The following is a 22643-nucleotide window of genomic DNA, read 5'->3' as shown; positions in this document are numbered from 1 at the left end:
TGGTGTCATCCTTGTGGATTCCTGGGAACTTCCCTAGCATCAAGTTTCTCCCTATCCCCATGATGTCTCCTTCTATCAAGATGCCTCTTTTATTGCTCTCCCACTCTATCCCTGTCCCAGCGCTACCATCCTGTTCCCTTATATTCTCAGGAGTTCAGTTGAAGAAAGGGAAGAGGGATTCTCTGAGCTAGGGGCATCAAGATCATGATGGGGAAATCTATAGAGACAACTGAACCAAACTAGTGGGAAATCATGAACTTTAGACCAACTGCTATGGAGCCTGCATGGGACTGAAATACATCCTATGCATAAGTGAGACAGTTGTGTAGCTTGGTCCATTTAAGGGGCGAGCCCCTGACAATGGGATCAGGATCTATCCCTGATGCATGAGCTGGCATTTTGGAGCCCATTATCTATGGTGGGATACCTTGCACAGACTTGATGCTCGGGGGAGGGGCTTGGACCTGTCTCAACTGAATGTATCAGGCTTTGTTGACTCCCCATGGGAAGCCTGACCTCTTTTGAGAAGGGGATGGGGATTAGGTTGGGGGAGTGGGTGGACAGATGAGAGGGGCGGGCATCTGTGGTTGGTATGTAAAATGAATAAAAATAATTCTAAATAAAGAAAAAAATTAAAAAAGAAAAATACTAAACTGAAAACTATAACATATGTGCAGAAGACCTGGTTCCAGGGGTTCATAGAAGGGAAGCATGATAGCAAATGGCAGGCATGGTGACAGGAGGAGAAATATCTAAAACCATGAGATGAAAGCATAAAGAAGACAGATGCTAGAACTAGTGTGAGCCTTTATACTTCAAAGGCTGCCTCAGTGACATACTTCCCCCAACAAGGCCAAATTTTCTAAACTTCTCCAACATTAACTAGGGACCAATGTGTAAATACATGATACTATGAGGTACATTTATTTTTAAACCCCTGTCTTTACCCCATGGATTCTGTGAGCAGCATAATCCACTTACAGAGTACATCTCTGTTCAAACACTTGTATTAATTACCTTACAAAGCATTGAGTGTCCATATGGATTTTTAAAATATACCCTTAGTTTTGGTTAACTGGAGCTGGAGCTTTCTCCAGTCTTGCCTGGCCCATGGTCAGGACAAATCTCTCTCACCCGCCAGTCCTGCAGCCGCTTAGACCCAACCGAGTAAACACACAGAGACTTATATTGCTTACACACTGTATGGCTGTGGCAGGCTTCCTGTTATCTAGTTCTTCTATCTTAACCCATTTCTATTAATCTATACCTTGCCACATGGCTCATGGCTTACTAGTAATTTATATCCTGCTCCTCATCCTGGTGGCTGGCAACATCTCCTGACTCAGCCTTCCTGTTCCCAGAATTCTCTTCTCTGTTTGTCCCGCCTATACTTCCTGCCTGCCTACTGACCAACCAGCATTTTATTTATACAGAGCGATATCCACAGCAGTTAACCCTTCCCACACACTCTTCTCTTGTCTTCCTGGTCCCATTCCTGCATTATCCACACTATTTTAACCCCTACTTCTAAGTCTGATATCTTTCAATTCTCCTAAGATCTGTCTCTGTTTAGCTCCATAGCCTATTTTTTTAATTGGACTGTTGGGTATTTTGATGTCTAATTTCTTGGGTTCTTTATATGTTCTGGATATCAGCCCTCTGTCAGATGTGGGGTTGGTGAAGACCTTTTCCCATTTTGTAGGCTGTCGTTTTGTCTTATTCACCTTGTCCTTTGCCCTAAAAAAGATTCTCAGTTTCAAGAGGTCCCATTTATTAATTGTTTCTCTCAGTGTCTGTGCTACGGGTGTTATATTTAGGAAGTGATCTCTGGTGCCAATGCTTTCAAGACTACTTCCTACTTTCTCTTCTATCAGGTTCAGAGTAACTGGATTTATGTGAGTCTACCAGGCTGGGCTGACTCCCCAGGGGAGACCTTGCCTTGGAGGAGGTGGGAATGGGGGTTGGATTGGGGGGGAGTGCTGGGGGGGCGGAAGGAGGGAGGACAGGGCAATCTGTGGCTGGTATGTGAAATTAAGTTAATTATAAAATAAAAATATTAAAAAAAGAGATCTGTCTCCACATCATGAGCCCTTTTTAGCTTCCTGGACTCTATAGACACTCCAAATTAAACATTCACATCTAAATTTTGAAGCTAGCATCTATGTTCTGTACCTTGGATGTCTCAATGGATACATCTTCCAGTGTCAGTAAATTTCCTTTAAATTTTATAATTTAATCTCTCCTCACATCTGAATAATCTTCTCTTTTGTATATATACCACTTTTCATAATCGTTCATCCGTTTATGGAGATTTTGGTTGCTATAATTTCATAGATACTGTGAATAAAACAGCAGTGAATGTGAGAGTATGTTATCTCTGAAGTAGGATACAGAGTCCTTTTAAGTATATACTAAGGAGTATTAATACTGTTTTACATGGTAGTCTTATTTTTAGGTTTTGAGAAGCATCCATGGCGATTTTCACTATGATTATACTAACTTACACAACAACCAAAAATGAATAATAGTTTCTGCTTTCCCCACACACTTGCCAATATCCATAGCCATTTTTCTTTCTTAAAAAATTAATAAAAATATAATTATATCACTTTTCCCCTTCCCTTCCCTTTCCTCCCTCCAACCTGCCCAAGGCCCCTTCACTTCCTCTCAGAATGATGACCTCCTTATCTTGTGATATGTATATATGCAAAAATACATACATACTGCTTGCTGAATCCCTTTATTATTGCTGTTTGTATGAATTGCAGGGCTGACCACTTTGTATTACATAATAATTTAGGGGTTCATTCCTGGAAGAAGACTTCCCTTTCTCAGCAGTTATTATTTTCTTGTAGTTTTTTTGTCTAGAAATAGGATCCTGTGAGTTTTCCCTTCTGAGTTTACATTTACATTACATCTATTGACATTGTTGTCTTGTTTGGGTCTTGTTTAGCAATCATACATTGAGGTTTCATGAGTTTGTAGCATCTGTGTCATTTCCAGGGGATGCAATTTCACAGTGGTCTCCCTGATCCTCTGGCTCTTACAGTCTTTCCTGCCCACTTCTGTGCTGTTTCCTGAAATTGAATTACAGCTATGTGTTGCAGATGTGTCTGTTGGGCCTGGGTTCCCCACAATATGTTAATCTCTGCATCCTGACCACTAGTTTTCAATAGTCATTTTCATTTGCTGTAAAGAGAAGATTCTTTGCAAGGGGTAGAAATACAGTTAAATATAAACATAAGTTTGAGAATGCAGTTAGGAATTGTGCTGGTCTAGTAAAGTTGCTGTAATACATTCCCTTTGAAGACACATGATATCTCTAGCCCTGGATATTTACCTGTTTCTAGTGCCAGGCATGATTTCCCTCCTATTGAGTATGCCTAAAGTCCACATAGACAGTTGTTGTTTACCGCCAATGTCTGAGTGCCATTTTTGCACCTTTAGGGCTAACTTCTCATGCTGGTTATTGTTGTGGTTCATAGGTGTCATAGCTGGGGGGAACTGTTGATTGCTTCTCTCCTTTAGCATCTTGTATAGTTTTTTTCTGGCACTACGAAAGTCATACTGCAGGAAGAAGGCTCTCAAGGTATATCCAGCCCTAATCTTCTGAGTCCTGTGTTTGAAATTCATGGTGTCTTCTGCAAAATGGGCTTGTTTTTAACCACTGAGTGACAGCCAATAACTGTATCAATAATTTATATTGTTTTGAGAGTCACAGGGACTACCCCCAACCAACTTCTCAAAGAGAGGTTTCTCATGCTTGATACTATTGCTGTTGTTGTTATATTTTTAGATAGTCAAATGGTCTTGGGGGGCATTCTCAGCCCAAGTGTCATAGTCATTTAATTGAAAAATATATATGTGTGTGTTGTGTGGTGTGTGTTGTATATAATTTTATACAATATATGCTATAGATAATTTCAGGAAAGAAAACATATTTCCTTAAGGTTTTATCAAACATTCTTGGGAGTTATTTGTCCCTGCTTCCTCCCTCTGCTTTCTTTTTTTTTTTTTTTTTTGGTTTTTCGAGACAGGGTTTCTCTGTGTAGCTTTGTGCCTTTCCTGGAACTCACTTGGTAGCCCAGGCTGGCCTCAAACTCACAGAGATCCGCCTGTCTCTGCCTCCCGAGTGCTGGGGTTAAAGGCATGGGCCACCACCGCCCGACCTCCCTCTGCTTTCTGATGATGGTCATTCAGACTGGGGTGAGATGGGATCTCAAAACAGTTTAAGTTTGGATTTTCTTGATGGCTAATGATAGAGAACATTCTAAAAATATGTAATAGCCATTTGTGTTTCTTCTTTTGAGAACTATTTAGTTCTCAAAAAAGAAGTTTTTGATTTCTCATTTTTTAGAGACCTCAGACATATTGAAGACAAAACATGAATAACAGGAAATTAAAAAAATGTATTAACTAATTGAAGTCAAAACATGAATAACAGGAAATTAAAAAATGTATTAACTAAGGAAAAATCTAAAGAAATGGAAAACCTCTTTTAATTATGCAGTGATTATTATTATTATTATTATTATTATTATTATTATTATTATTATATAAATTCTTCCTTGTATTCTAATGAGAGGCAGAAAGAAAGGGTGTGGATTTGGGTGTGTAGGAAAGTGGGGAAGATCTAGAAGCAATTGAGGAAGGGGAAGCAGCAATCAGAATATATTGTTTGAAAAAATCTATTTTCAATAAAACACATATATTCATAAAAATATTCAGTAAACTCAAATCAACATATTGAAATTCTACAGTCATAATTTATAAATAATCTGATTAATAATCTTTCTAAACCATGTAATTTTGAGTCGGTAACTTGCCTAAGGCTTTGCATTTCTTCCCATTTCACATCAAATTAAGCTCTAGTCCTTTATTTTAAGTTGCAAGGCTTCATTTGATCTGAATTCCATCCCTTCTGATCTCAGCACTCAACTTCTTCATGTTCTTTCCTACGCATAAATGGTCTGTTTTATTTTTTAGAGCTTATCAAGTTTATTCCTGCCTCAGGACGGATTCTTACTCATGATATTTTCTGGGGGGAAAAAACACATTCTCTGAGTTTCTGAGTGACTTATATTTGTATCTCCTCAGATTTCCTATTACATTTCCTCCTTAGAAATGCCTTCTCTGAGCACTCAGACTAATGGCCACATTTATCAGTAAGGTTACTCTGCCTATCATCATTATGGAACTTGACACTTCCTGAAGTTATTGTTCATTTTTTTTTCCTTATTTACTTGCATTCCCTGTGCTAAATACTATGAGAATTAAGACATTGCCTACCATATCTACTATTCCTTTAACATTATACATACTGGTATTTGTCTAATGCTCAATAAATATCTGTAAAATTACTAAAATGTAGTCATTGAGCTATGAACTATGCTTTAACCTATCATCTTTTAAGCCAAACATCTTCCTTTACCCACTATTCCACTTTCCTTTGGCATGATTCATAAGAGCTCTATGACTTATGAAGACTGTCATTTTGAATGACAAATCTTGAAGATAATAGTCGAGGTCTATGAAAATGGTGTTAATTGATATTACAGGCATCATGAACTCCAAATCATTGGCTCTTTTTTTTAAAAAAAAATCACAAATACCAGTTCTTTAAATATAGAGTGATTGAATGGAAAGTTTTCCCTTCAAGTTACATCACATATTTGATCGAGTTTTTAAAAGAGGTATTATCAGTTTTACTTTCATTTAACAAATTATTGAAAACTGGTCAATTTAAACAACACTAAAAACATCTCAAAATTAAGTAGAAATGACATGACGTCTATGTGTTCTCTCTTTAAAATTTCACAAAGCAAAATTCAAGATGTTGGTTAGAAAATTTTCTCTTGCATATGAGATCTTCTCATAGCAGCTGATATAACTGTAGAAATATTTATTTTCATGTAGTCATGAAAGTAAAATCTTAAATCCTTAATCTTTGGATTGCTCAGCCTGCTTTTTTATATAACCCAGGACCACTAGCTTAAGGGTGGCACCACCCACAATGGGCTGGGCCCTACCCTATTCATCATTAAATGAGAAAATACCTTACAGCTGGATCTTATGGAGGCATTTCCTCCACGGGGGCTCCTTCCTCTCTGATGAGTCTAGCTTGTATCAAGTTGGCACACAAAAACATCCAGGACACCTGGGAAGGAATTTGTCCCCCTCCACAGTCTAATCTTTAGGTCACTGGAAACTTTCCTTCTTTCACCATCTTTAAAATCTCTAAAACCCTGTACTGGGCTGTGAATCCCAGGGACATTTATAAAGCTAACTTCTTCCTGAAGACTCTAAATTTTCCATTTCTATTGATGGTCCAACTTAAATTGGCTTTTTCAGAGGAGAGCCCCCTTACAGGCCTCTGGTGGAGTCACAGTTCCCATCCTAACATATATGGTGGTACCAGAACTTCATGTGTTACAGGATACTCCTTTTTCAACTTAGATTCCAGATGTTTTTCTTGCAACATCATTGATTTAAAACACATTTTACTTTTTTTAGAAAGTCTCTTTTTTTGTTGTTGAGTTTTATTAGCAGCTTTTAATTGAAAATAGATTCATCTCTCACATATCTACAATTTCCCTCCATCTATTCCTCCCACTCCTCTCCCTTCCCCTGTTCCCCAGATCCATGACCCCTTTGTCTCCCTTCAGAAAAGAGCAGGCTTCCAATAGACAACAATCAAACACAGCAAAACAAAATACAAGTGAGGGCAAGCCAACAGCCCTCACTGAAGCTAGACAAAGCAACTTAATAGTAGGAAGAGTATCAAGAGCATCGAAAGAGTCAGAGACACACCTGCTCCCTAGTTAAGAGTCCCAGAACACACCAAGCTAAAAACCACAACATATACACAGAGGACCTTGTACAGACCCATCCATGCCTCCTGCTTACCATTTCGGTTTCTGTGAGCCCATGTGAGCCCTGCTTAGTTGATTCAGTGGGTATGTTGTCCTGGTATAATACATCTCCTCTGACTCTTACAGTCTTTCCTCATCCCCTTTTGGAGACCACCAATTTAGACTCTCTGTCTCTGTACAATGTCTGGCTGTGGGTCTCTACATCTGCTCCCACCTTCTGCCAGAAGAAGCCTCTCTGATGAGAACTGGAGAAGGCACTGATCTATGAGTATAGCAGAACATAATTAGGAATAATTTTATTGGTTTTGTTGTTATCGTTGTTGTTTGTTTTTAGACCAGTCATGTTTGGTTCTATCTTAGGTCTCTGGGCTATCTAGTCTGCAGTTCCTGGCCATCCAAGCAGTGTAGAACATGGGCTCCTTCTCATGGCATAGGCCTCACGTTAAATCAGGCATTGGTTGGTCACTCCCAAAAGTTCTGTGCCACCATTGCCCCAGAACATCTTGTAGGGTGCACAGATTGTTGGTCAAAGGTTTGTGGCTGGATTCCTGTCCATGTTTTTGTTGTTGTTGTTGTGTTTTTTTTAACATAGCCTGTACCTTCCTGCACCAAAGAAACTAGAACATAGAGGTAAAAGCTCCATGCAGGCACCAGCTCAACCTCTTCATGTTCAAGGATGTTGTGCTCAGCAAAAAAACACATTTTCAGAGATTTTGGTTTTGTCTTCTTTGCATAATGTTTATTTTAAAAAGTCTGTAAAAGTACAATATCAGTGTTAGCTCTGAGTCTGAGGAGGCAAGAGATTCAGTAACCAGAGTTCTATCTTAATAAAACTATTTCCACCAATATGTGCTCAAACCCATCACCTACACATAAACCTAAGTCGACACTCAAGGCAGTTATGAAAGATGGCAATGCAGTACAACTAGGCAATAGACTGTGTGTGGAGAATAGCATTGTCTGTGGATATATCTGAGATCTAGAACTAGCTAATACTTAGGAAATTTTTTTTAAAAAAATCTTTGTTTTGAAAGGAGGTGTATCATTTTGCTTTACTACATGAACTGAGTAAGTACTCCATATGTAGTTTCTCCTCCAAGATCCATGAGTTCATTATCTAGGAGTAGTTGGCTAGGTTTCCATTCCAAGGTATGATTTCCTTCCTGTAGAGTGGTATTAAATCCAGCTGGAGAGCTGTTGGTTATTGTCAAGGTATCCATGCTACTACCTGACCCTAAGGGTTATCATGCCATGCTGGTCATCTTTGTGGTTCATAGATATTGCAGCTATGTATAACTGTGGTTTCCTTCCTTCCTTGTGAAGAGGGCAGGGTTCTTTCTGGTACCATGAAATCCAGCCCTTTGAGAGGAGTGTTTCAGGTTATTTCTAGCCCGGGGCCCTCTGTGCCCTGTATTTGACATGCATGGTTACTTCAGCCATAGTGACTTACCTTCCAAATCTGGAGGAAAATGTAGGGGCATAGCAATAGCTTGTCATGTTTGGGGAATCTCAAAAAAATAATAGTCCTGACCAATAGCTCAAAAGAGGGTTTCACATCCAGGTGTTGGGTGTTTTATTAGATGGTCTTTGGCTGTTGGAGGGAGCACTGTCCATTCACATGAGAAATTTTCAAAGTGTGTGTGTGTGTGTGTGTGTGTGTGTGTGTGTGTGTGTGTGTGTGTGTGTGTGTTTATACATAGACTTACATGGATTGTAGAATTTTTAAAATAGTAGTATGATTCCTTATAATTTTTTAGAGATTCTTACTGTTTTGTTTTCCCCTCTCTCCTGTTTTTATCTCCCTTTCCCCTCACTGCTGGGAGAAGATAGGAATAAAATAGGGTACGCTTTCATGGTAAAAGTGATCTGATTGAGGAAATGAGATGGGAAAAGGTGGGCGGTTACTCCTTTTTGATAATTCAGACTTGGAGAATTTATACCTGTACACAATGATTTTGGATCACTTTGATTTCCTACCCTCCCATCAACTCCTCTCAAACTTTTCCTTTCCGCATCTACCTCTGAACTTCATATTCTCTTTTCAGAGCCCACGGTGTCCAAACAGTGATACTCTTAGGTTCACGTGTACAAGGCCATCCACTAGATTACAGAAATCCCACCAGGGGCCACATCATATATATACTCTACCCATGAAAACATCAGCTTCAGAAGCTCCTCATAGACATGGATTTCTGTCTGAGCCATTCCCCAATCTACACTGGAATTTAAACAGGCTTTTTCTTGTGTTAATCTTAAGCAGGCAATCAGGGAAATTATGATGACAGTGGCCCTAATGTGTCCAGACAGCAATGCTGCACAGAATTCATAACTTCTGGTTCTTAAAATGTATGCACACAGTCTTCATTGGGAAAATGATCTAGATTTTTTCTGTAGTACTGAGCAGCCTACAGTTATACATCCTCTGCATTCTGAACAGGTACGGGTCTCTTGCTTGAAATATACTGTAAAGAGCATTTCTCTGATGAGGGTGGACAACCGCACCAATCTATGATACAATATTTAGGGTTCAAGAGATGACTCAGGAGTTAAAAAGACCTGGGTTTTATTCACAATGCCCACATAATGGCTCACAACTGTCACTTCAGTTCCAGGGGATCTGACACCATCATCTTGCCCATCTTCTTGCCACTGAAGGCACTAGGCACTCTCATAGTACATTGAAATACATGCCGGCAAACCACCCATACACATAAAAATTATTTAAGAAAAAAAAAAAACAGAAGTAATTAGAAGATAGCTTATGTACATTATAGGAACTACCATCATAATAGTGCCTCTTCTAAGGTCTATGACCTCCCCTGCTCTCGGATATTGGCCAGATTAAAAGTAGGAAGTCTGAGCTCTGTCATGTAGAGTGGTCTTAAATCTAACCAGGAAGTAGTTACCCCCAGAGTACTAATGGCACTGTTGTACCAGTGGGCACTTCTTGTGAGGTGGATAGTTATGGCAGGCTGTAGTGATTACAACTGGGTAGTAGTGTTGATAACTTTTCTCCTTCAGTATTGTAGATAACACTTTCCAGCACTGTGAAACCAGGTCAGTAAAGAGGAATTTCCTAATTCATACAAGTGTAATTTCTCTATATCTTGTAGCCTAAATATTTTTCTAATTTCATACTTATAAAACTTCCAATTAGAGCAGATGTTCTGTCATGACTAGTATCAAACACTAGTCTTCTATTAGCTGAAGATTCTGTTCAATTTTATATCATAATAATTAATGTAGAGCTTACCCTGTATGACTAAAATGATTTGTTTTAATAGTCTAAAATATAGATAATAATGACCAGCATCATCCTTAAGGATGCTCAAAACTACACAAACACATGCACACACTGAGTTCCATCACATATTAAAGGGGATGCAGTCAAAAAGTTTATGCACAGGTAAGCCTTCATGTGTTCTAACTTATAAAATAATTTGCTAATCCAGTAGATATAAAAAATCTAGTGTTTTGATGGAAAAAATAAATTAAAACTATACATTAAAATTAAAAATTTACATATAAATTAAAATTATTACATTTTTAAGTACATGATACCCAAGTCCATTTTTAAATAGTAAAATCTTCAGCATTGTATTTATACATTTTCAGCTTCTAAACTGAACAGGATAACTTCAATACTATGTGTGTTATAATTAAGTATAAATTAAACGACTACCAGTAATTCCTTATTTAAGATCTATTTAATAGTATGGGGTTTCAGTTCAAAACTATTAATCATAAATTTTAAAATGTTACAACTTAAAAGTTAAAAAAGACAAGTAAAAATTAAAGAGGGATTAAAATGATTGTTTTATGACAGAAACTTGATAAAAACCTATCATTGTACCTTTCTGTTCATTATACCTAATCTCTCAGAAATAGGAAACTTTTCATAGATATAAATATCTAAAGATGTGTTTACTTGGTACATTAATCACTCAAAAAGCTGTTACATTCTATTTTAAACCAGGGAAAATTTGTTAAAAGTTAAATTATTAAAGTTAATATGAAACAATCACCTACTTTCTCTGTGTAGACATATTCAAACTCAACAGGACAAAGTCTCTTCCAACACATTCTCAGCACTAAGACAAGACTACTTAGTTGTCAAAATCATTCATTATATTAAAGATCAGGGTATTTTTCCATTATTGAATTTCCTTTGAATGAAAATCACTTTGTAACTTTGTACATCATTTTGATAAAATCCTAATAGAGAACACAAACAATGCAATATAAAATTCAGAGTTGGGCTGTAAAGTAACTGTTGAACAATTCAGAAACCTCTAAATACATGAATTTCTTGACATAGTCTGGCTTTCTTTTCATTGCAAGCAGCATTTTTTTTTTAACCTGCACTTGGTCACAATGTGTTTAAAGTGTTTAAAGAGCAGTATCAGTGTCTTTTAGCACTACTCCTGAGCTTTGGTTGCATTAATTTCAGTACTCAGGTTAACTTCCTTCTTCTTTTGCCCATCTGAGTCTCCCAAGATCCAGCTGAGGTGCAGACTTGAGTGTGAAATCTTTCTTTATTATCTGCACCCATGACATTCCTCCTCTTCTAAATTCATTTTCAGCATGAACCCTGCCATAAAATAAGACCAAAAATCTCCTGATGATTCAAAGAAAGCAAACTTCAAAAATAATAAATGACACTAGCCAGGCCCAAAGGAGTCCCAGAAACTGTAAGTGTCTGTCTGAGGCCAGAGAATCACAAGGAACAGGTAAGACCCAGGCTCATAAAAAAGGGGGGGAAAAGGTAAAAGGTGACCAAGAAAGTAGCAGACTTTAGAGACAAGGTAAGGAAATAATAAGTTTTTAAATGGATATAAATGTGATGGAAACATGTATCATGTTCACAGAATTTTTCAAAATATACATGAGGGTACAGTATATTAAATAAAGCTCATGAAACTAAAATGTTTTTAGAAAAAAACCGATTTCCTACAGCCTATCCCCAAATCACATCATTTCATGAACCAAGTAAAAGTGAATGCAATCTAAACCATTTTAAATTTCAACAAGAGACTTTTGTTTCTTTGCAATGAGAGTTTGTATTGCACTGACGAACACTGCAAATAGAACTTTGTGGTGTGGTGTTTCTAGGTTTTCCTGCCATCATTCAAAAGAGAAATAATCCCATTCTGCATGATTTGTCCTAGGTACTCAGACAGAAAATTCTCGAGGGCAGAGACAGGTGATTCATCTCTGTACTACAGCATGATGGAAATATTTCTTAAGGAACATCACAATCCCTGTGCTCCGATTCAGTGCTCTCCAGGTAATGATATGATCTACCATTTGTTTCCTTGCAAAGAAATCATCAACCCTGCCAGGACAGTTCCTTATGAGCCACTTCAGTTAATGGGGTAATATTACCAGTTTAAGATTAATAACCCTGCTTCCTGTTTCATTAATCAGAACCCTGCGGATTGGTTCACTTGGTTGTTAACTCCTTTCGACAATACCTTGAAGTAAGTTAATAAACCAAAAATATTAACATGACCTGCCTAAAATAACTATACCCTCTCTGGGTTCTGAAATATAAATTAACCGCAACAGTGTTATTCTAAAATTCACTGCTAAAATTTATTCTAAAATTCATTTAAGGTTAGTAATCTAACAAATACATCGTCATTAAAAATTAGTGAGAGTTAATATTATACTAAAGTTAAAATTATAAATTATTTTAGTACTATATTTTTCTTAATTGAGGTCAGAAAGAGAAATAATGTCCAAGATGGCAAAAATTTTAGGTATTTTATCAGTTTTTATATCACTGTTATTAATTGAAGTAATGTCATACTTTGATTTATAATCAGTTCCTTGATTATATATATACATATATATCATACTATATATGTATATATCATTGGTAAATTTAAATTGAGTTTCAGATAAAATAGAACTTTTAAAAAATAGAATTTTGTCTATAAAATTAACTGATTGTAATTGATAAAAATGATTCTATAAATTAAAAGTTTGAATAGCCTCAGCATTTTTATACTGCACTGACCTAAACTAGGAATGAACTGAACTGTTATTTATGGTTAAGCTTCAAAATACCTATTATCTAACTTAAATATTATAAAGTTTTCTGTAACAAATGTTTGATAAGGTCAAGTTTTTCACTTATCTCAGTTATGTTGCTCCTTACAAATATAATCACCATAAGTTCTGAAATTCATATTCAGGTAATGCAAGCAAATCCTCAGGCTGAAGACTATCAGTTTGCCTATTCCTTTAATTGTATTTTCATATCTGAAGAAAGACTTAATTATTCAGGGGATGAACTGCACTGATGGCAAATTAATATTGTCCATAACTTCTGTTATTTCTTTACTTTGTTTACTCTTTTACTTGGCTTATTTACATAGAATATGTGATCGTTAATAATTTACTTGCATGCACTTTCTGGCACATAAAACCATAAACTCCTCACTACAAAGTAAAACTGTATGATCACAGAACAATAAAAGTAAATATGAAGTTGGGTCAGTGCTGTGGGATGTCTTTCCATATGCTGTGAATACGTGTTGCTCGGATTGGTTGATAAATAAGTCTGCATTGTCCTATGGCAAGGCAGCTTAGATCTAGGCAGGCAGAAATCCAAGCAGATTGACAGGAAGAGAAAGGAGAAGGGAGAGACTCCAGCCTGCGGCCCAAGGAACAACATGCCAGCAGACCGGTAAGCCATAGAACACATGACAAAACATAGATTAATAGAAATGGGTTAATTTAAGTTATAAGAGCTAACTAGTGAGAAGCCTGAGCCATTAGCCCATATTGTTTGTAAGTAATATAAGCCTCTGTGTGTTTACTTGGGTCTGAGTGGCTGCAGGATTGGGCAGGACACAGGAAAACATTGACTGCAGGTCAGTAGATGGAAGAAACTACTACTCACAGAGGTAAAGCAGTAGCTCTAAAGACCAAGAAAATAAATATTTCTGAGATTACCATGGCTTTGGTAAAGACCGAATTGGCATGAACTCTTCTCATCTCCCCAGTCATTGTTCACACTGCATTATGAAGCAGGGACACTCAGGCATCCACAGGAATTACTTCAGGTCTTAATGGACAGAAACTTATGCTTATGGTGTTTGATGACATTTTTTTTATTTTATTTTATTTTACAATACAATTCAGTTCTACATATCAGCCATGGATTCCCTTGTTCTTCCCCGTCCCGTCCCCCTCCTCATCCTCCCAGTCCACCCCCCATTACCACCTCCTCCAGGGCAAAGCCTCCCCCACGGACTGAGATCAACCTGGTAGACTCAGTCCAGGCAGGTCCAGTCCCCTCCTCCCAGGCCGAACCAAGTGACCCTGCATAAGCCCCAGGTTTCAAACAGCCAACTCATGCAATGAGCACAGGACCCAGTCCCACTGTCTGGATGCCTCCCAAACAGATCAAGCCAATCAACTGTCTCACCCATTTGGAGGGCCTGATCCAGTTGGGGGCCCCTCAGCCATTGGTTCATAGTTCATGTATTCCCATTCCTTTGGCTATTTGTCCCTGTGCTTTATCCAACCTTGGTCTCAACAATTCTCGCTCATATAAACCCTCCTCTTTCTCGCTAATTGGACTCCCGGAGCTCCACCCAGGGCCTAGCCCTTGGATCTCTGCATCCAGATCCCTCAGTCATTGGATGGGGTTTCTAGCACGACAATTAGGGTGTTTGGCCATCCTATCACCAGAGTAGGTCAGTTCGGGCTGTCTCTCGACCATTTCCAGCTGTCTGTTGTAGGGGTATCTTTGTGCATTTCTGTGGGCCTCTCTAGCACTTTGCTTCTTCCTATTCTCATGTGGTCTTCATTTACCATGGTCTCCTATTCCTTGTTCTCCCTCTCTGTTGTTGATCCAGCTGGGATCTCCCGCTCCCCCAAGCTCTGTTTCCCTCGACCCTCGCCCTTCATTACCCCCACTCATGTCCAGGCTGTTCATGTAGATCTCATCCATTTCTCCATCACTGGGCAATCCCTGTGTCTTTCTTGGGGTCCTGTTTTCCAGGTAGCCTCCCTGGTGATGTGAGTAGCAGTCCAGTCATCCTTGTTCCACATCTAGTATCCTCCTATGAGTGAGTACATACCATGTTTGTCTTTCTGAGTCTGGGTTACCTCACTCAGGATGATTTTTTTCTAGATCCATCCATTTGCCTGCAAACCTCATGATGTCATTGTTTTTCTCTGCTGAGTAGTATTCCATTGTGTATATGTACCACATTTTGTTTATCCATTCTTCAGTTGAAGGGCATCTAGGTTGTTTCCAGGTTCTGGCTATTACAAACAATGCTGATATGAACATAGCTGATGACATTGTGAATGTCTTTCATCTTTCTCTCGGCATTATTTTGACAATGATACATATTAGAATACTTATAGGTAATGATCTTTCACCTGTGTCATCCATTTCTCTTTATAAGCCTTCCTACAGAAAATAAGAAATTCTGAAAAAAATTTTAAGAGGGTACGTGCTTCTAAGTACAAGATTTGAAAAGATTCTATAATAACCTATAAGAAATCATCACCAGGTTTTAATATAAAGGACTCTTATTTTATATTCATGTGTCACAAGTTTTGAATAAGAAAAGAAACATCAATTTAATTTATGATGAAAAGTTTGAAAAGTACTTAGCCTCTCTCACTAATTAAAGAAATACATGGAACAGGAATATATTCCTTATTACAGATGACATGCCACATTAGATGATTATAGTAGGAAGCATTTCCTTGGTTGTCAAGTGACATCTACAAAAATTCTTGCCAGAGTCACTTTAGTTCTAGACATTTATCTTACGTGGTTATATTTTCCCTAAGCTATAGCCATAAATATCACAGGTCCTTAACGATGATTCTCTGTTAAAATGGATTCATTGTTTTCTATTAGCATTTTCTTTATTCATACTTGTGTACAATGACTGTTATCATAATAATGCCTTCACTCTGGTTTTATTCCATTCTGCTTCAACAGACTTCCTTCTTTCCAACCAGACACACACACACACACACACACACACACACACACATACACGTTTTTCCATTTTTTTATTTCTTTTCTTTTACTTTGGGGAGTAGGTGGTCAAAACTCTTGCATATCCATAATTTCATAAGTCTTATATAACATACAGAACACTGCTTCACAGTACTCCTCCCCATATTCCAGCTCCCAAAGTCCTTCCTATCCCTCTTTCAGTGGTGTTCCATGTGACTGGGTATCAATAACACAAATGTTCTGTTTAGGACAGAAAACCCTGTGGGTATCTCTAATCTTGTATTTTCTAGGAATTAAAAGGTTTGGGGTCATACAACTTACAAAAAACACACTGGCTTGGTTCATTTAGCAACATGCACTTAATGTCCTTCCTCTTTGTTGGGTCATCTCTTTTTCTTGAATACACCATATAATATAAAAATCTGGGACAACAAAGATGTAAAGAATATCTAATGTGTTAAATATTACATAGTCTCTGCCATAAATAAGATGCTTTTTTCTTTTGGATTTTTGAGGAAGGGTTTCTCTGTGTAGTTTTGGTGCCTATCCTCAATCTCACTCTGTAGATCAAGCTGCCCTTGAACTCACAGAGATCCACCTGGCTCTGCCTCCATAGTACTGAGATTATAAGCATGCACCACCACTGCCCAGCAAAATCAGATGCTTTTACTAAAGATATTTTGACATACTGTTTAAGTTTTCAAGAATGTGGTTCTATGAATACCTTATATATTGTAAACTTTATAAAGACTTTCACTTAACTCTGGTTATAATGAGTTTTCATTATCTACTTCTGTGTTTAGTAGGCAACCATTTCCACATTTACTCATAAAACTTACATTAAAGCAAATAATAACATTTAAGAAAAATTATACTTGAAACATGCATGACAAATGGTATTTGACTGTGTTGAAGTAGTTTCTCCTCTTTTGGTACACTTATTAAAATGTAAATAATATAACAATAAAATGGATGTTTGTGTGTGTTTGTGTGTGTGTGTGTTCATTTTAGATATAGGGAATTCAAATCACATAATACAGGAGACATGAAATGATAATGAATTAGTAAGTAAAGTAATATTTTATTCAATATTTAATAATGTTTTAAAATTAAAAACTATATGTAGCAGGAATCTTAAAAGCTCTTATTAATAAAATCAAACCCGGAGTCAAGTATTGTGGTGAACACTGGAAGATCAGAGAGACAGAACAAGCCACAGCTAACCTCACCTGGCCAACTTCTCAGCTGATCTTGTTTCCTCAGACTGGAAGCCTCTGTGTCCTCATATCTGAATGGCTCTCAGCTGAACTGTGCTGCTCGAAAGCCTGAATGCTTAACCAGCCAAATACTTCTAGTTTTTCGTCCTCATGCCTTATATATCTTTCTGCCTTCTGCCTCCCTCCCTGGGATTAAAGGCTCACTTTCTGGGATTAAAGGCATGAGTCACCATGCTTGGCTGTATGCTTGAACATATGGATTTCTGCTTTTAGAATGCTAGGATTAAAGGCATGTGCTACCACTGCCTATCCTCTATGTTTAATATTGTGACTGTTCTGTCTCTGACCCCAGATAAGCTTATTAGGGTGCACAATATTTCAGGGAACACAATACCACCTCAACTATAGAAAAATATTATCTGCGATATAATGCAGTACTTATTAAATTACAACTTACTGGTTGTAGTATCTATGTGTAACAAGTTTCCTCTCCCTCTAAGTTAAAAAGGCACTTATATATAAATATATCTGATATATATATATGTGTGTAAAATAAAAATATTCATACAAATAAAGTCCTATATATTACTAGCATAGTATTACACTGTATAAAGAACATATATAATTATGTAGTTCATATATTACATATTATATATTGTATAATTTTTATGTATACACTCTTGCCCTTGGAAACACATTCAAATTACATTTAAAATATTTGTTAAAGAATTTCACCTCTTCAGTTATCATTCTCAACTTTTCCACATTCTGTCAATTTGCCTTTATGACACAGCTAGAGAAAATGTCATAAGCAATTTACATGATTTGCTTGTAAAGCTTCCTGGGGAATTAATTATTAAAACAGTGTTCTGTCATTACTACTCTTTCCTTCAAAGTAATTACAAATACTCTTGAGACCAGAGGTATCAGAATGAAATGTAATGGAGCAGTGATTCTGGTCTTCCAATATGATGAACCTGATAATACTCTGATAGCAATTTCTTCTTCTTTGATCTCCTAGTGGGCATAGTGATGTGAGTGTTACTAGGAGGATATTTATAGGGAGACATGAGCAAAGTCAAGGAAGAACTGATTCAGGGACAGGGACACACACACACACACACACACACACACATACACACACGGGTCGGGGAGAAAGAGAATGAGAGGGAGGAAGGGAGAGAGACAGAGATAGAAGGACATAGAGAGAGGCATAGTGACACGGAGAAACAGAGAGAGGAGAGGGGAGGGCAGGGGCGAATATCAGAACCACTTATAAAACACTTTAAATATGTATTTATTTTTCCTCCCTACTACCTTCAGTGAAATCATTCTTTTCCATGGGTCATGGACATTAAAACCCTTAAGCAGGACATGAAATCATGCAACATTAAGATGGTTTAGTCCTAATGTTACTAACTAGATTCACTTTTTATTCCCAGCTAATCCTGAACTTTAGTCTGCATCTATAACTGAAACCATTGACCACTGTGGAATGGCGTGTGGAATTTACACAAGGGAGAGCATTGAATACATATAATGAGGAGGACAATTTAAGAGTATAATCAGATGAGTTTTGAAAAATTTTTCCCTAATTTATATTAATCTGACTTGCTAGACCTAGATTGGCATATGGCTGAGGCTGGAGGATTGAGTCTCATTGGAGCCTAAGATTTCAAAGTCATCCTAAACATCATAGTGAAGCTTCCTTGAAAGAGAAAAAGAAAGTGAAGAAAAGCAGAGACACAAGGGGGAGAGAAGGAGACGAAGCTGAGCAGGGAAGGGAAGAAAGTCATCACCCTCTTCAGATCCCCTGGTGGGCTGAGTCTATTTTACTTCCTCCATTTTAAGCAGCTGAGCTCACAAAACGTGTCCGGATTAGAGTCTTTGTGTGTAACTAGATTAGCTCCTCCATGCTTTTCCCCTTGGTGTGTGGAAGACTTCTCTGAAAGGCTGCAGTTCCTTCATCCTAGACACTCAGTTTACCATGCTAGGTGGATCTTACAGCCCTGAAGACCCAGGAGTAGGAAAGCTGTTATTTGAAGCAGAATTGACCAGGCAAAATCAGCTACTAGCACCTGAGCCCCAACCTTCTCTTAGACACAGGTATGATTCAAGATGAGGGAGGGAGGCCTGCAATAGCTGACCTAAGATTGGGGTTGTTTGCTGCACAGTTGGCTTTGAGCAACTCCTGAACAGGCCCGTCTCAACAATAACCAAGAGTGAAATGATATGGAACCCATTCTCCAATGTGAGTTGATGGAATATGATTTTCAGTCTCTTTTCAAATACCCAACAGTAACATGTATTTTTTAATTCACACACAGGAGTTTGGGGTTCTTTTTTGTGTCACTGTAAATAAAAGTGTTGTTTGTTTTTAGGAATAAAGGGCTTACCACATACAAATCATTCCAAATTATTATTAATAGTTATATAGTCTTCTGTTGCTTAGCAAATGTGAATACATCCAGAGAAATTGTCTCACTGTGGAAAGTGAAGTGTGATGGTATGGGTTAGTCATTGAACCATTGTGGCCTCGGTGTAATCAAGGGAGTCAATACAACTACTCTTGGGGTAACATGACACACATAGTTTAGCAAATGGATTTTATGTTCATAAGAGTAGTACAAGTTAAGTAATGACAGTATCACCCTGCATCAAACATCTTGCTCTAGTATAGTTTTAGCTCCCATGTTACAGGGAACAAGACAATATCCCCTTCTGTTATGTGAGCTTTAAAATATTATACTGTCACTACATAAAACAAGGAGATGGAAAATAAGGCCGTCGCCTATGCTGATGCATTTATATCTGAGTTTTAATGACATACCTTATCTTTCTTAACATTTATTTTGATTATATAAACACTATTGGCGGAGGTTTCTGTCCTACCTGGCAGCAGTTCAGCCCCAAATAAACACACAAAGGCTTATATTAATTACAGACTGTTTGGCTTATGGCTCGGGCTTGTAATTAGCTAACAACTTAATTCAAGTCATTTCTATTCATGTATGTTTTGCCACGTGGCTTTGTGGCATTACCTGTGTCCCATTACATCTTGCTCCCCCAGCAGCACTCAGCATCCCCTGACTCCACCTTCTTCTCCTTCTCTCTCTGCTTGGATTCCCTGCCTGCTTCTATTCTGCCTTGCCATAGGCCATAGCAGCTTCTTTATTAACCAATGACAGCCACACACATTTACAGCATACATAAAGACCATCCAGCAATACACAAAACTTTTAAGTTTAGAAAAATAAAACTCAGAATGTTTTTTACAACTAAAATGTCCCTGTTGTTTTCCAGAATGATACTAATCAGCATTATATGTTTTTTTTTAAAAAAAGAGACATGTTAGACATACATACATGTGCCTCAAATTCTACATAATAAAGTGTTCAGCTTTATTTTAAGAGATTCTGTTTTGCAAAAAACAAAATATAGAAAGTGCAAAAATCTAACAGAGACTGTCACCTGCTTTAGTTTAATTTGATAAAGTATCATTAATATCACCATATGCATACTTGCATACATACACAGACACACACACACACACAACAACAACAACAACAACACAACACCAATAACTGGACAATTGATTCTTTTCAATATTTTGCTAGTTTTTCTCATGTCAAATTAAAGTGGCTTAGGATTATATTCATATTTTCAAAGTCTTGGGCCCAGGATGATTATTACCTGAGTCCTTAAGAAATACAGATAAATCAACATGCTCATGAGACATATCGATAAGCAGGTTGATTTCTATCTACTTTGATTCTTTCTGTTTTATAATGTTGTTCCTTAAGTATCAAGAGTCAGTTTCCACTCACTCTTGAAGTGAGGGAACAAGACTATTCTAGAAGAAATGAAAATGTTCTAGTAATGAAAAAATAAAAAAAAGCAATTCACAGTTTGAAAATAAAGTTCAGTAAAGTGATTGATTGATGACTTCATACCAAGAAGTTGTTATCTAAGAACTGCAGAGCATGAAATTGAGCAGGAAGTTACCTTGCTTATTCATTTTGACAAAAATTAACGCTATTAATAACTTTACTACAAAAGTTTCATATACTGTTTTCAATCAGGGGATCAAATACAGGAATCTGGTTCTTCTTTGTATAACCAAGCCGAAGTATATAGTGTTGACTCCATCTGAAGGTATAGCTCTGTATTAGTTTTAAACAGTTTTTCACCTGTCTAGTGGAGTAAACTGAACCAGAAATCCATGCAATTTAGTGTAACACAGTGTGGTAGTTTGAATGAGAATGGCCCTCATTGACTCATATGCTTGAATGACTGGTACCCAGTTAGTTGAACAGTTTAGGAAGGATTAGGAGGTGTGGTCCTGTTTCAGGACTACTGGTGGTATGCTTTGAGGATTCAAAAGCTCACATCAGGGTCTGGTCTCTTTCTGTCTGCCAGCTACAGATCAGGATGTAGTGTTCTCAACTACGGCTCCAACACCATGTCTGTATGCTTCCTACTGTGTTGATCATGGACTAACTCTCTCAGACTCTAAGTAAGCTCCCAAATAAATGCTTTCTTTTATAAGAGTTGCCTTGGTCATGGTATCTCTTCATGGCAATAGGACAGTAACTGAGACACATGGTACAGCTATCATTATGGAACTAGGCACTCAGACATGAGCATGCTTTTTAATTTATAAGCTATGCCATTTAATCTAGTTATTTGTTAAAACAGTAGCCTGAATGTTGTCAAGAAAGTTTTTTTCTTTTTTAGAATGTGGCTTTTTTTTTATTTAGAATCATGTAAAACCCAATACTCTCCACAGTATGAGTGGGCTTTTTTTTAATCATCTGAAAGCCTTGAATGATTTAAGTTTCCTGAGGAGTAAAGAGTTTGGAGTTAAGACTGTAACAACTGAAAAAACAAAAACAAAAACCCTCCTCAATGTCCAGGCCACCTGGTGGGTTATAAAAGAATTGGACTCATTGGACTCAACTCTCACCAGGTTTCCAGTTTGAATGGTTGCCCTCAAAGATCTAGACCTTGCCAGCCTAGAAAAGTACTATTGTGCTATATGAGTGTATCCTATTTTAATAAGTCAATAACAAAGATGTCACCAGTTATATTATATGTTATGTTTTATCTTTGAACACATTCCTTCATAGTGAAATGTTTAGGAAAACTCCAATCAGTTTGAACTTTGTTTTGTCCTTGATGTTATTTCTAGGGGTAAATATATATATATATATATATATATATATATATATATATATATATATTATATATATATATATATATATATGCTTTTATCTTGTGTACTAATTTAGTGAGATCACCATCACCACTATAACATCACTACATACTGCATATAAACTTCTTCATCCAGCGATTTGGGTTGCTCTTTTTGGATATATTAATTGTTCAAATAACTCTAAAATAAGGAGTTATGGAGCTTGGGGCAACCCAGCCAGGGACAGAGAACAGCTTACAATGCAACAAAACTATTTGAATAGAATTCACCAGTGCACTAAAGCATACTGTTATGTAGCTACTGTGACAGAGAGCAGATGCTTATAAGAGATCTCCAGGAAA

Source organism: Peromyscus californicus, unplaced genomic scaffold (assembly GCF_007827085.1).
Source record: "Peromyscus californicus insignis strain IS unplaced genomic scaffold, ASM782708v3 Scaffold_16__1_contigs__length_79575227, whole genome shotgun sequence".
In the NCBI taxonomy this organism is placed as follows: Eukaryota; Metazoa; Chordata; class Mammalia; order Rodentia; family Cricetidae; genus Peromyscus; species Peromyscus californicus.
The sequence above is the reverse complement of the archived record's forward strand: the minus strand, read 5'-3'. Positions refer to the sequence as shown.